This window comes from Nelumbo nucifera, chromosome 5, assembly GCF_055504915.1.
Source record: "Nelumbo nucifera cultivar China Antique chromosome 5, China Antique-T2T, whole genome shotgun sequence".
Lineage (NCBI taxonomy): Eukaryota > Viridiplantae > Streptophyta > Magnoliopsida > Proteales > Nelumbonaceae > Nelumbo > Nelumbo nucifera.
In genome coordinates this window covers 14,940,166-14,951,354 of record NC_142653.1, presented here as the reverse complement: position 1 = coordinate 14,951,354, position 11,189 = coordinate 14,940,166, and positions in this window count along the sequence as shown.

The window sequence follows — 11,189 nt, the reverse complement described above, 5'->3', positions numbered from 1 at the left end:
TAAACATTACACAATTGAAGAACTTGCCTTTTGTCGACTCCTCAAAATGACTCCTTGACTTCTCTACTCAATTACAGACCTCTCAATACTGTTTAAATACAACTTTGAGATCGACTGAATCTCTATTAATCACTGGCAATACTCAAGTTTGGTAATTTCAGTTGTTGTGTGGGAGACGAAGTTGAGAAGCGGAGTCGTTCCTCTCTCGAAGACGAAACAGAAAAAGTGGCGCCCACTTACCACGTTTTGGAGGAAACACCCGGTTCAAGAGTAATTCATGATCGGTCGATTCAATGCAAAACCACCCGCTTAATTAATTGAACCGCCGCCCTCTATCCACAGATGGCGGTTATGCTAAAATCGCCAGCATATATGGGTCTATGCCGGTGTTTTTTATAACCGCTTGTTTAACACCGCCGGCTTAGCCAATATTTCTTGTAGTGGCGCTACTATTGTGGTTTTGGCCTTTGGGGAACAATGCAGACGACTAGCGTAGTAGACGGTGGTGATATAGACTTCAGCAAAGAAAAATGAAGTGTGACAAAATTAAAGATAAATGAGACACCGAATTATGTTAAATGATACAGGATGATTAGCAACTCTTCGGAAATTTAAGTATATGTTATGTAGTGCTACTGTTGTGGGGTTGCAATCACGGTTTTCTTATAAAAGGGTATTTATATCTTTATTTTTGTTTGAAATTGTTGTCGTCAGGTAGGACGTTTCTTGGAGCAATAACAAATTTTTCTATTTGGTACCATTGCTCCAGGAAACGTTTTCAGCACTGGTACCTATAATCCAGGAAATGGCAATAACACCAAACAATTGTTAAATAGGCATTTAAGTTCCATTTTAGGGGATTTCTACAACATGAATTATTTTTCTTGTTGCCCTTTGGAAAATAAATAAAAAACAATTTAATTTGAAAATAGATTGTTTATCAATATAAAAAAACATAAAATAAAATCGTGTTCTAGATTTTCTGATTTTAGAAACATGTTTTTATATGTTGTAAGTGTTGTCCCCCAGACCAACGAGATCTGAATTTTTAAACATGCACTGCCTATAACCAACTATAAACAAGCAGCCCGCCCCTGAAATTCCTGGGCCTGATGCGAGCCCAATAACTTGATCATATAAAACATGTGTGTATAATTATCCATGTAAGTATATATATATATATATATAAGTAATTTATTGTGAGCTGGATAAGGCCTAAGCCAGGCTTGTGTTGGGTGCAAACCCAGCCCTAAATTTTTGGACCTGATGGGAACCGGGCTTTTTTAAGATTCTGGGTCAGGCTGTAAATGACCATCTTACGTGGGTTGGGTTGGCTTTCATTTAGATAATAATTTATGATTTTATTTGCACAAGTATGACTGTGTGAACCCTCAAATACATTAAATAAATATACTTTTTGCAGTATATAGAACAATACAAATATGTAATATCAACATAATACCATAAATACAGTACCCAGTATCCATCATCCATGTTTCAGCGTGAAGAAAAGTGTAAAATACAAAATGTACACATATGCATGAGTTTTCCAATTATACGAATGAAATGGGGGCGGGAGATCACATAGTCGTGGGAAATGTTTGGTTTAAACTTTAAAATACTAGCGTATTTATTTCATTGAGGCTTGCGGTTGCATGCAACCACTGCCACAGCAAATCTATTCTGTGAAATGGGAATTTTGACAAATGTGTGGATTTGGCATCTGGATCAGTAGTTTTAAAGCACTGGTTTCAGCCGTTTAGAGTTTTCAAGCTGCAATGCGTTTACTGGTTATTGGTTAAAGAACACAACTCATGAGTTAAAACGCCATTTTATTTATGGTGCAGTAATTAAGGAAAGAAATTAGTAGCAAAAAAAAAAAAATTAAGTAAAAGAAATGCTGCAATCTTATTGGTAAGCTTAGACGTTGAAAACGAATTCACTTATTCTGCGATTGCTCGGTCATTCGTTGTAAATTCATGTTACGGAAGGTGTGGAGTGCAGATGGCTGTATATAAACCTCATGGACCCATGTAGGCATAGAGAAAGGGATTATGCGTGTGTTTTATTTCGTGGATGTTTCGTGTTAGGTGTTAATAAAATGTTACTATACCATTGCTAAGTCAGTATTTTTTTATTATGTTCATCCGTATGTATTGATATTAATAAAAGTGAGTTTTGATTTATGTGTGTACTAACCAATGGAAAAGCATTAACATTTTAATGTTTCTTCTAATGATAGAGCGTTTATTCACTGTTTCGCTGATGTAGTGCCTAATGGCATCTAATTGTCAATAAATGATTTAAGTATTTTTCTCGATTTTGAAGATAAATCATATACAAATGTTTATTTAATAAATGAAAACTACACCAAACACATTATAAGAGCAAGTGATAAAGGAAGCTGGCAGTTAAGATTTCATGTGTGACATTTACTTGGAGCAGATCCATCAGATTAAGTTTTATCAAAAAAAAAAAGATTCAGAAGATTAAATTCTAAGAAAATCTGGAAGATTCTGCACCCTTCCTCACATTCATACTGTTTTTTTTTAACTAAAATAAAATTTATTGATAATTTGAAAGTACATGAAGTTCAGAAAAGACGTATATTATATTTACATCAAACTTAGTAGAGTAGTAAGCAAAAAGATGAGCTAGAGTATTCTGATCTCTAGGGATATGTTTTGCTTGAAAGCCCTCTAATTTTGTGATATTGAGCATTATAGTTCCAATATGCATTTGAGTTATCCAGTTGCCAATGTTGTTTCTTTCTTGAATGGATATGTGTTTATATCCTTCTTGATGTGCTTTTTCCGGTCCCTTAACAACTGCCTTGAATTCAGTATCTTGGCTTCCTTGAACTGCAATGACGTTTCCTTATGCAAATAGTAAGTGATTATCGTGAGTGACTATGACAAAAGCTGCACTTGAACGATTTGAGATTGGATTAAAAGAACCATCAGTAAAAATTTTGATATGCTCGAATCTATGGGAACCAATTCTCACTGCATGTTTCTTGGTCCCTTGGAGTCCCCTATCTCAAGAAGGAAAGATGGCATTTTTTGGAATAAATCCTAGATCTGGTGAAGATGCCCCACCTTGACATCCTATTCCGAGAAGAAAAAAATGGTAATGAGATGCACATAGAACAAACATGGAAACTGATCAAAGACATAGGCAGAAACAGATCTTAGATTTGTTGTGGCATAAAAGTCACAACTGGACATCTGTCCCAAAATTTATGCTTTGACGGGAAAACCTATACAAATCTTAAAACCAAACATAACTTAAGGTTCAGTTTGAAAAGAGTACAAATGCAAATATGTAGAATCCAAGACCTTATATTTTGTATTTATTTGCATTTGTACTCCTTTCAAACTTAGCCTAAAGAAATTTTGCGGCAACGAAACTTTGGCTTCATCTGATCGTAACCCTTCATATGGTATGACAGCTTGCAAACTTAAGGCTTAGTTTAGGAAGAATATAAATATAAATATATTTAATGTAGAACCTTATATAATTTGTATTGTACATATTTATATTCCTCCTTTTTTTTTTTTTAATTGAACTTAAAGTAACAGTTTTGGGCCTATGGCCCATTCTTTCGAAGGAAAACATTATTTTGATCAAATTATGCCTCGAAACGTTGCTTGAACCAAACCTACTACAAATATAACAAAAACTACTGTTTTTTCTTTATTGGATAGATAGCTTAATCAATCGTTTTATTGAGAGGTCCCCTCAACCCCATTTAATCGAACAACACGTGGAGGGCGGCTGACAAATAATACGCACACTATGCCACTCAAGCCCAATGAGAGCACATTCCAATTCCAAAGGTGTACATTGACAGCTTCCATTTATATCTCTTCAATTGCTGAACCCCTCCCACGATACGATAAATAATACTTGTAACTTAGGAAAACGAAATATATAGTCTATCTACTCTTACGTTGGCTGATGAAAAAGAAAAATCAACTCCTGTATTGATTAACATGACCAAAAAAGGAAGAATTTTATGGGTCATGCACTCATACTTGAGTCTTGACCTCTACACATCCTGTGTTCCTTCCTATACCATTTCCCGCCCATGGTAAACCAGGATTTAGTGGTATTACAAGGATTCCATTATGCATCCATCTAGCAGCAACTCTCTATTTAGGGTGTGACTTTAGTGGGCCCTACTCGCACGTGGCTCCCTCAAAACTTGAGATTTTTCATGGATTGGGTTGGGATTATTGGGCTATGTGGGCTGTAAAGCCTGAAGGAAACTTAGTCGTGTTGGGCTATAAGTGTTGTTAGAACCTCATCTTTCCTTCCGCAGCCTGTTGAACAGTCAAAACGTTCAGCTAATCAGAATTCTTTTTTAATACATTAATTATATTTATTTGAACACTACTCCATATTCCGTTTGGGAGAGTTTTGGAGCTAAAATTTTCCCATGCGTTGCGAGTCTTGCGACCTTGACTTGGGCTGGATCACAGATTCACAGGTCATAGCTTTTCATGATAAAAAGCCACAAATCTGGCAAGAGTCATATTGGTTGGGTTTTAGTCAATGGAGACATACTAAAACCCAACCAATATGGCTATTGCCAGATTTGTGGCTTTTTATTATGAAAAGCTATATGACCTGTGAATCTGTGATTCAGCCCCAGTCAAGGTCGCAAGACTCGCAACGCATGGGAAAATTTCAGCTACGCCTTTACCTGACGCCCAAACCTTTTCAATTCATCCATTCCGTATCTTATTAAGTATTACACAGATCTAGAAAGATAGATAGATAGATAATGGAATGGTTAAAATGACTACAAGGATATAATGACCTTTAGGCCATGTTTGGAAGTGCTTAAAAATAAGTGTTTATTTGAGTCATTAAGTATTTATTGGTATCTGGGGAATAAGTTCGAAATAAGTGTTTATTTTAAAAATAAGGATTTGTTTTTTAAGTCTAAATTTCCAACTTTTTTTAAGTGCTTAAATAATAAATATTTATTTAATTTTTTTCTTTCAAAAGCATCCCTAGATGAAATTTAAAATACCACTTAAAAAATTATTCCTAGTTGAATTTTATAAAAGTACTTTTATGAAAGAAATTTTTATAAAAGCACTTTTATGAAATTACTCTTAAGAAAGTATTTTTATAAAAGCACTTTTAAGAAAGTACTTTTGTAAAAGTTTTTATATAAGTGTTTTTGTAAAAGTGCTTTCATAAAAATGTTTTTACAAAAGTAATTTAATAAAAGTGCTTTCAAAGGGTATATTTTGAAATTTTGAAAGAAAATGAAGGACAGAATAGTCAAAATTGTTATTTAAGTGTTTATTAGAGAAAAAGACTACCAAACGCCCTACACAAAAAATAAGCACTTGAAAAAGTTGGGTGCCAAATGCAAATAAGTGCTTATTCGAATAAACAATTATTTTTAACTTAGCACTACGGCCCAAACATAGCCTTGGTCTAGTTTTTTTTTTTTTTTGTTAGAAAATATATTTAGGGTATTAAGGATTAAAAATATTTACATCCGAAAAGGCTATCATGTGGTAACTTTGAGTTTTTCGAGACCTTTGGTAAGTTGAGTCATCACAAACGAAGTAATTTTTTGAGGGGTAATAGGATTTATCCATTTTCATCATTTTGAAAATTTCATTTCACACCCTTAGGGCTTAAGCTACGTTTGGTTTGAAAGAAAAGGTAGGGAAAGGAAGGGAAAGACAGGGAAACCTATACAAGGTTTGTAAAGATTTTCTTACCTTTCCCTTCCTTTCCCCATAGCCTTCAATTAAATTATGAAGAGAGAATTTTGATAATTTAGGTTGCATTTGACATTATTTATTTTAAGGACAAAGGAGATAAGTTCTTAAAATAAAGAATACCAAATGCAGCCTTTGCGTCTTATGTCATATCACAACCCCATAAGAAAGTGTCCTCCAAATGTCTATGCAAGAAAGAATGATTATCAATCCTCTTGGCAAGCCAATCAATTGCTTTATTTGCCTCTCTAAAAGTATGAGCGTATGTAGGGGGTGTCAATGAACCGATTTTAGATTGGACCCCATCCAAACCAAAATCAATTTAAATGAATTGGATGGACCAACAATACGATCTATAATGAATTTCTATTGGATTAAGTTGAAATAATGTAAATTAAAACAAATTTAAACAAATAAGACGATCCAGACGTTAAATTGGACCGATCCAAAATATTCGTGTCAATTTAGACTGGATCGGAGTGGACCAAATCTAATGGGCCAATTGACACCCCTATACGCAATACGCAGCGTATGCCGTATGTCCTCCAACTCTCTATGCAAATCAAACACTGACAAACAGTCTATTGTCATTGGTCCTTGATCCTAACATGCAAACTAGGCTATAATCAGCAGATGCATGCACCCCCAATTGATTCAGTTCAATGCAACCCCCATCAATTAGACGCCCCACACCCACGACTGCATCAATGCCCACCTGTAACCCACATGTCATGTATCGTACCCCCATTACACTTGGCCCTACCTTCTTCCCCATTCCCAATCCATCATGTCATGACATTTGATTACATATCAATTAGCAGGTAAGAAAATACATATTGCTTAAATATGAAAGAATTAAGAGGATTTATTTCAGTTTTTTTCTATCTTCGAGTAAATTTGAACTTTTGAAAACATTCATATAAAATAATACAATGGCAAGTCCTAATAATGCCATGCCAGTCAATATAGTTAACGGAAATTTAAGAAATTTCCCCTAAAATAATACCTAGATATCTTTAAAGCAAAAAAAAAGGAAAGAAAAACTTTTAGATTGAATAACTTTGGCACGTGGAAAGTTGATGATCTGGTAAACACAGAGAAGGGGGGGGGGGGGGGGGGGGGGGGGGGGGGGGGGTTACACATGCTGCCACACGCCACATGCCAGTCAGTGTTTTAGGCTTAGAATGAGACGTACATGGACGCTTGCGAGTCCATATTCGATTGGAGACAAGGTAGCGGCCAACACAAATCTTAAGTCTTGTCTGAGCTGGCATCAGTCAAGGTCGCTCTTCGTGCGCTTTTGGCCTTTTGGGGCCTGGCAGCACTTCTATGTTTACCTTTAAGATATCTCGTATCCGGTTGTCGTCCTTAATCAGCCCAGTGTTTGGCGCTTTGCTTACCGCAAAAGTCTCTCAACCAACCAGAGCACAGCAGCCGCCCGCTGGTTCTTATCCTTCTCCAACCCTTTCTCTTTTCTTCCTCACGAGTCACGACCACCGTTTTCTCATTCTGTGCCTTCCCCAATCAATACCACCCCCGAGATGAGTGGTTCAGACTAAAGGAGGGGACTAGTCAGTAGTTTAATTCCTGGGGTCACCGCTCTGGCACTCACAAATTCTAGCCACACAACCCAACTAGAATGTCTTTTTCTTTTATTCTGTGGGCCAAGGTTATTATGTCCATAACGCTTTTTTGCCACGTGGAGACCCAACCACGGGACTCGGAATTTCGGACCAGTCAACAAAGCTCCGATCCTTCAAAAGTGCAAGCTAAGTTCCGACTACATAGCAACCTGTTTTAGAGGAACTTACGCAGTATGTCCAGTGTCCTATTATGAGATGAGGCCAATGACTTTTAAATCTTTTAGTCCAAGACCGTTGGATTGGTGGGAACATCCTGAAGAATCTACAGCCAGGATCGAATCTCATGTGGACGGTGACGCCACCCTCCCATGGGCCATGTCTCGTGGCACTCGTCCTGTATCGTATACCACGCTGTTCTCATACTCGGATCGGATCTGAACCGTCAACTGTTTGGATATGGGACAAGTAGGGAAAATGGTTCTTGGGATATCCGGTTCTTTCAAATATTATACCTATGTCAATAGGCACTGTAAAGTTGTAACATAGAGATACATTATACAATACACATACTGCTTCAAGCTTACCCTCGAGTAGTTCTCGTGTAAAATAAATTTGGATCGGGCAGTTGGACCGACCCACCCGATTGTCTGGACTCCAGAAAATACAGTCGGGTGCTAGAGAGATCCTAGGATTCTTCACTTCGAACTACCATATTGAACCTTTTTCCTCCTCTAAAGCGACATGGAAAAGAGACGTACTTTTTACCACGTGGTAGAAGGGCATTGCAAAGATATAAACATGCTGCCGCGTGGCAGATTATCATCATAAAACCAGCTACGTAAAGGCAACTTTCTTTTATCAGCGGTATAAAGGTCAAATGGAATGAAGCTCATGTTATCAGCGCCAGCGGTATAAAGTTCATGTTATCCTGCCAAATGTAGAAACACAGAGTGTCAGAACAAGATTTCGTCGTTAGGAGTAATTACATTACCTGCCTCATTTAAGTGGAATTATAGCCTTGTTAGGACAAAAGAATGTCAAAACAAAACAAAATGAAAGAAAATAGCCCCTTCTGACAAGTTTACCCCTTGCATTTATCCAATATGCACATCGATCCATTTTTTTTTCTCATATTTCTTCCATTGTTAGACTTGGACCGTTTCAAAATGTATCTTATCCATCATCTACAAAGAGATGCTGCGACGATTGCTACCTCCAAATTAAAACTAGGAAAGTAGGAAGTTTTCAGGGTTTTAAACAGGTTTAGAATTGAGCATAATTGTTGTTGAATAGGTCAAACTGCAAATTTCATATGGTACCGCCCATATGAAATATGCATGATAACCACTTTCAGCTTTTCTATTACTCTTATTGAAATGGTGCCTTAGGCTTCATTTGGAAGGAGTGCAAAACCTTTTATTTTATCTTACATTGTGCATATTTGTATTTTGTATTTGTAGTTTGTAATTCTTTCAAACTGAGCCTTAATTAAAATTTAACCCCAATATATGCATATTTGTGCTTGTATACATCGAACTACACCGGTTCATGGCCAGATAATCCGATAGGCCAATTCGTTCTAAGTCGGGCTTGGACATGTTGGGCCTATGGGCTCATGCTCGAGCCTAAAATACTAGGCCCGATTTTTCTTCACGCTAGGTTTGGGCTTTCTTAAAAAAGCCCGGCCTTAGTCCGAGCAAGACTTAATAATATATATTATATAATAAAAATATATTTTATTTAATATATATATATATATAATCTTTTTTTTCTTTTGCTTCACTTCTCTTTTTAGAAATAATAATGAGATATTTTATTATTTTTGGGTTTTGAGGGCTTTTAATATAAGAAAAACACTTTTTAAATGAATACAAAAAAAAATCTGTTTTCAAATTTCTGGCCAGGCTCAAGCTTGGGCCTAGGTTTTGGGATTTATATAAAGGTCATACTCAAGTTCAAGATGTAGGCCTAATGGTTGGGCGACTCAGGCCAGACTCGGGATCAGGCCCGAATATATTTTATTGATGCATAGACAAAGCATGAACCATGAACAGGTCTACATCAAACTTTGACCAAAGGGATTATATTTTTTTTTCATTTGAAGCTATGAATACATACACTTAGTCATAAGATAAATCGTTTACAATAAGATCTTATAAAAAAAATTGCTTCAGAAGCCAAAGTATAGATGCCTTGAATTGAGCAAACAAATTTCGCAACGCTATATATGGGCCACTTGGTTGAAGATTCTTCTTATGTGACGAAAGCTATACATAGCGAAGGAAGAGACTAAGGGGGTGTTCTTTTTCTGGATTTTGAGAGGGGGAAAAGTTGGTCAATGGGATTTTGATTCCCATTGACCAAGAGTCTCATGTTTTTTTTTTCAGATTTATGTGGGGACCAAAGAAAGTTTATTTTCCTATGTATACCCATCTCCTATGTGGGTAAATAACTTTCCCACCTTAGGGGAAAGTTTCCAACACTTGAATGAGACAAAAATACCCCATTGTAATAATGGATTTTTATGAATAAAATGGTCATTGCCTTATTTACATGGAAAATAAAAGAACATGGGTAAATGCACTTACTCGAGTAACTCTTTCCTAGAAAATACTTATATCGGTAAGTGCATTTACCCGGGTAATTAACTTACCGAAAAGTGAATGGGACCTAAATTTCTACATCGTTGATTAGTTGGGCAATGCACCAAGGCCGTGAAAAATTCATCAATACAAGTTTAAATATCTTTTAACACTATTTAAAGTACTTTCATAAAAGTGTTTTCTTAAAAGTGCTTTCATATAAGTGCTTTTGTATAAAAGTACTTTTGTAAAAGTGCTTTCATATAAGTGCTTTTGTATAAAAGTACTTTTGTAAAAGTGTTTTCATAAAAGTACTTTTGTAGAAGTGCTTTCGTAAAAGAAAATTTGTAAAAGTGTTTTCGCAAAAGTACTTTGTCATAAAATTACTTTTATAAAAGTGCTTTTGTGTAAAATTACTTCTATAAAAATGCTTTCGTAAAAGTACTCTTCATAAAATTACATTTATAAAAGTGTTTTCCTAAAAGTGCTTTCATAAAAGTGTTCTTATTCTAACTTCTGTTTTGATCAATTTCAAATTGGTTCAGACCGATAAGAATATGGACCAATATATTTTGGATTGGCTCAATCCAATAATAATATAGAGCTGTCCAAATCCCATTTAATAAGGTTTGGATCCAATCCATAACCGGTCCATTGACACTCTACTAGCTAGAGAAGTATTCCTACCCTGAATATATTTTTATCAAAATGGATTGACTAGAGTGGTACAGCCATAAATAGATTAGCGTCCTATAATTCCCTATCTAAGAGCCCGGTGCCCATACCGTCTAACCACCTTATGCAACTTGCATCGAGAATATCTCCCCATAAAATAAAGCACATAAACATGGAGATATTCTCATTGCTTGGCTGTAAAGGCTGTTCAAACGGGCTTTGCCATGATCCAAGCCGAATTCAGAGGTACATCTTTAACGATTTAAAGGAATGCTCACAAGTTTCTTGTCTCTAATTTCAATGATAGATAAAATGTGTACAAATTTTCAATTCTTTAAATTAAAAAAAAAATAGGATTTAAATATCTGATATTTGCTTTTCAAAAACAAAATCTCTATAATAAGAAAACTCAGCTTCTTTTGTTTGTAGAACCATTCTAAAACGTAAAGGAAATTCATCTTTGACGAATTTAGGAGATCCATTCAGCCAAATTACCCTATCCTTTTAGGTTCAATTTAAGTAGAAGATAAATGACTTTCAACCCTTAAAAAGATAAAGTAAGAACGTCAAGATGGATCAATTTAATGCATGATTTCTAG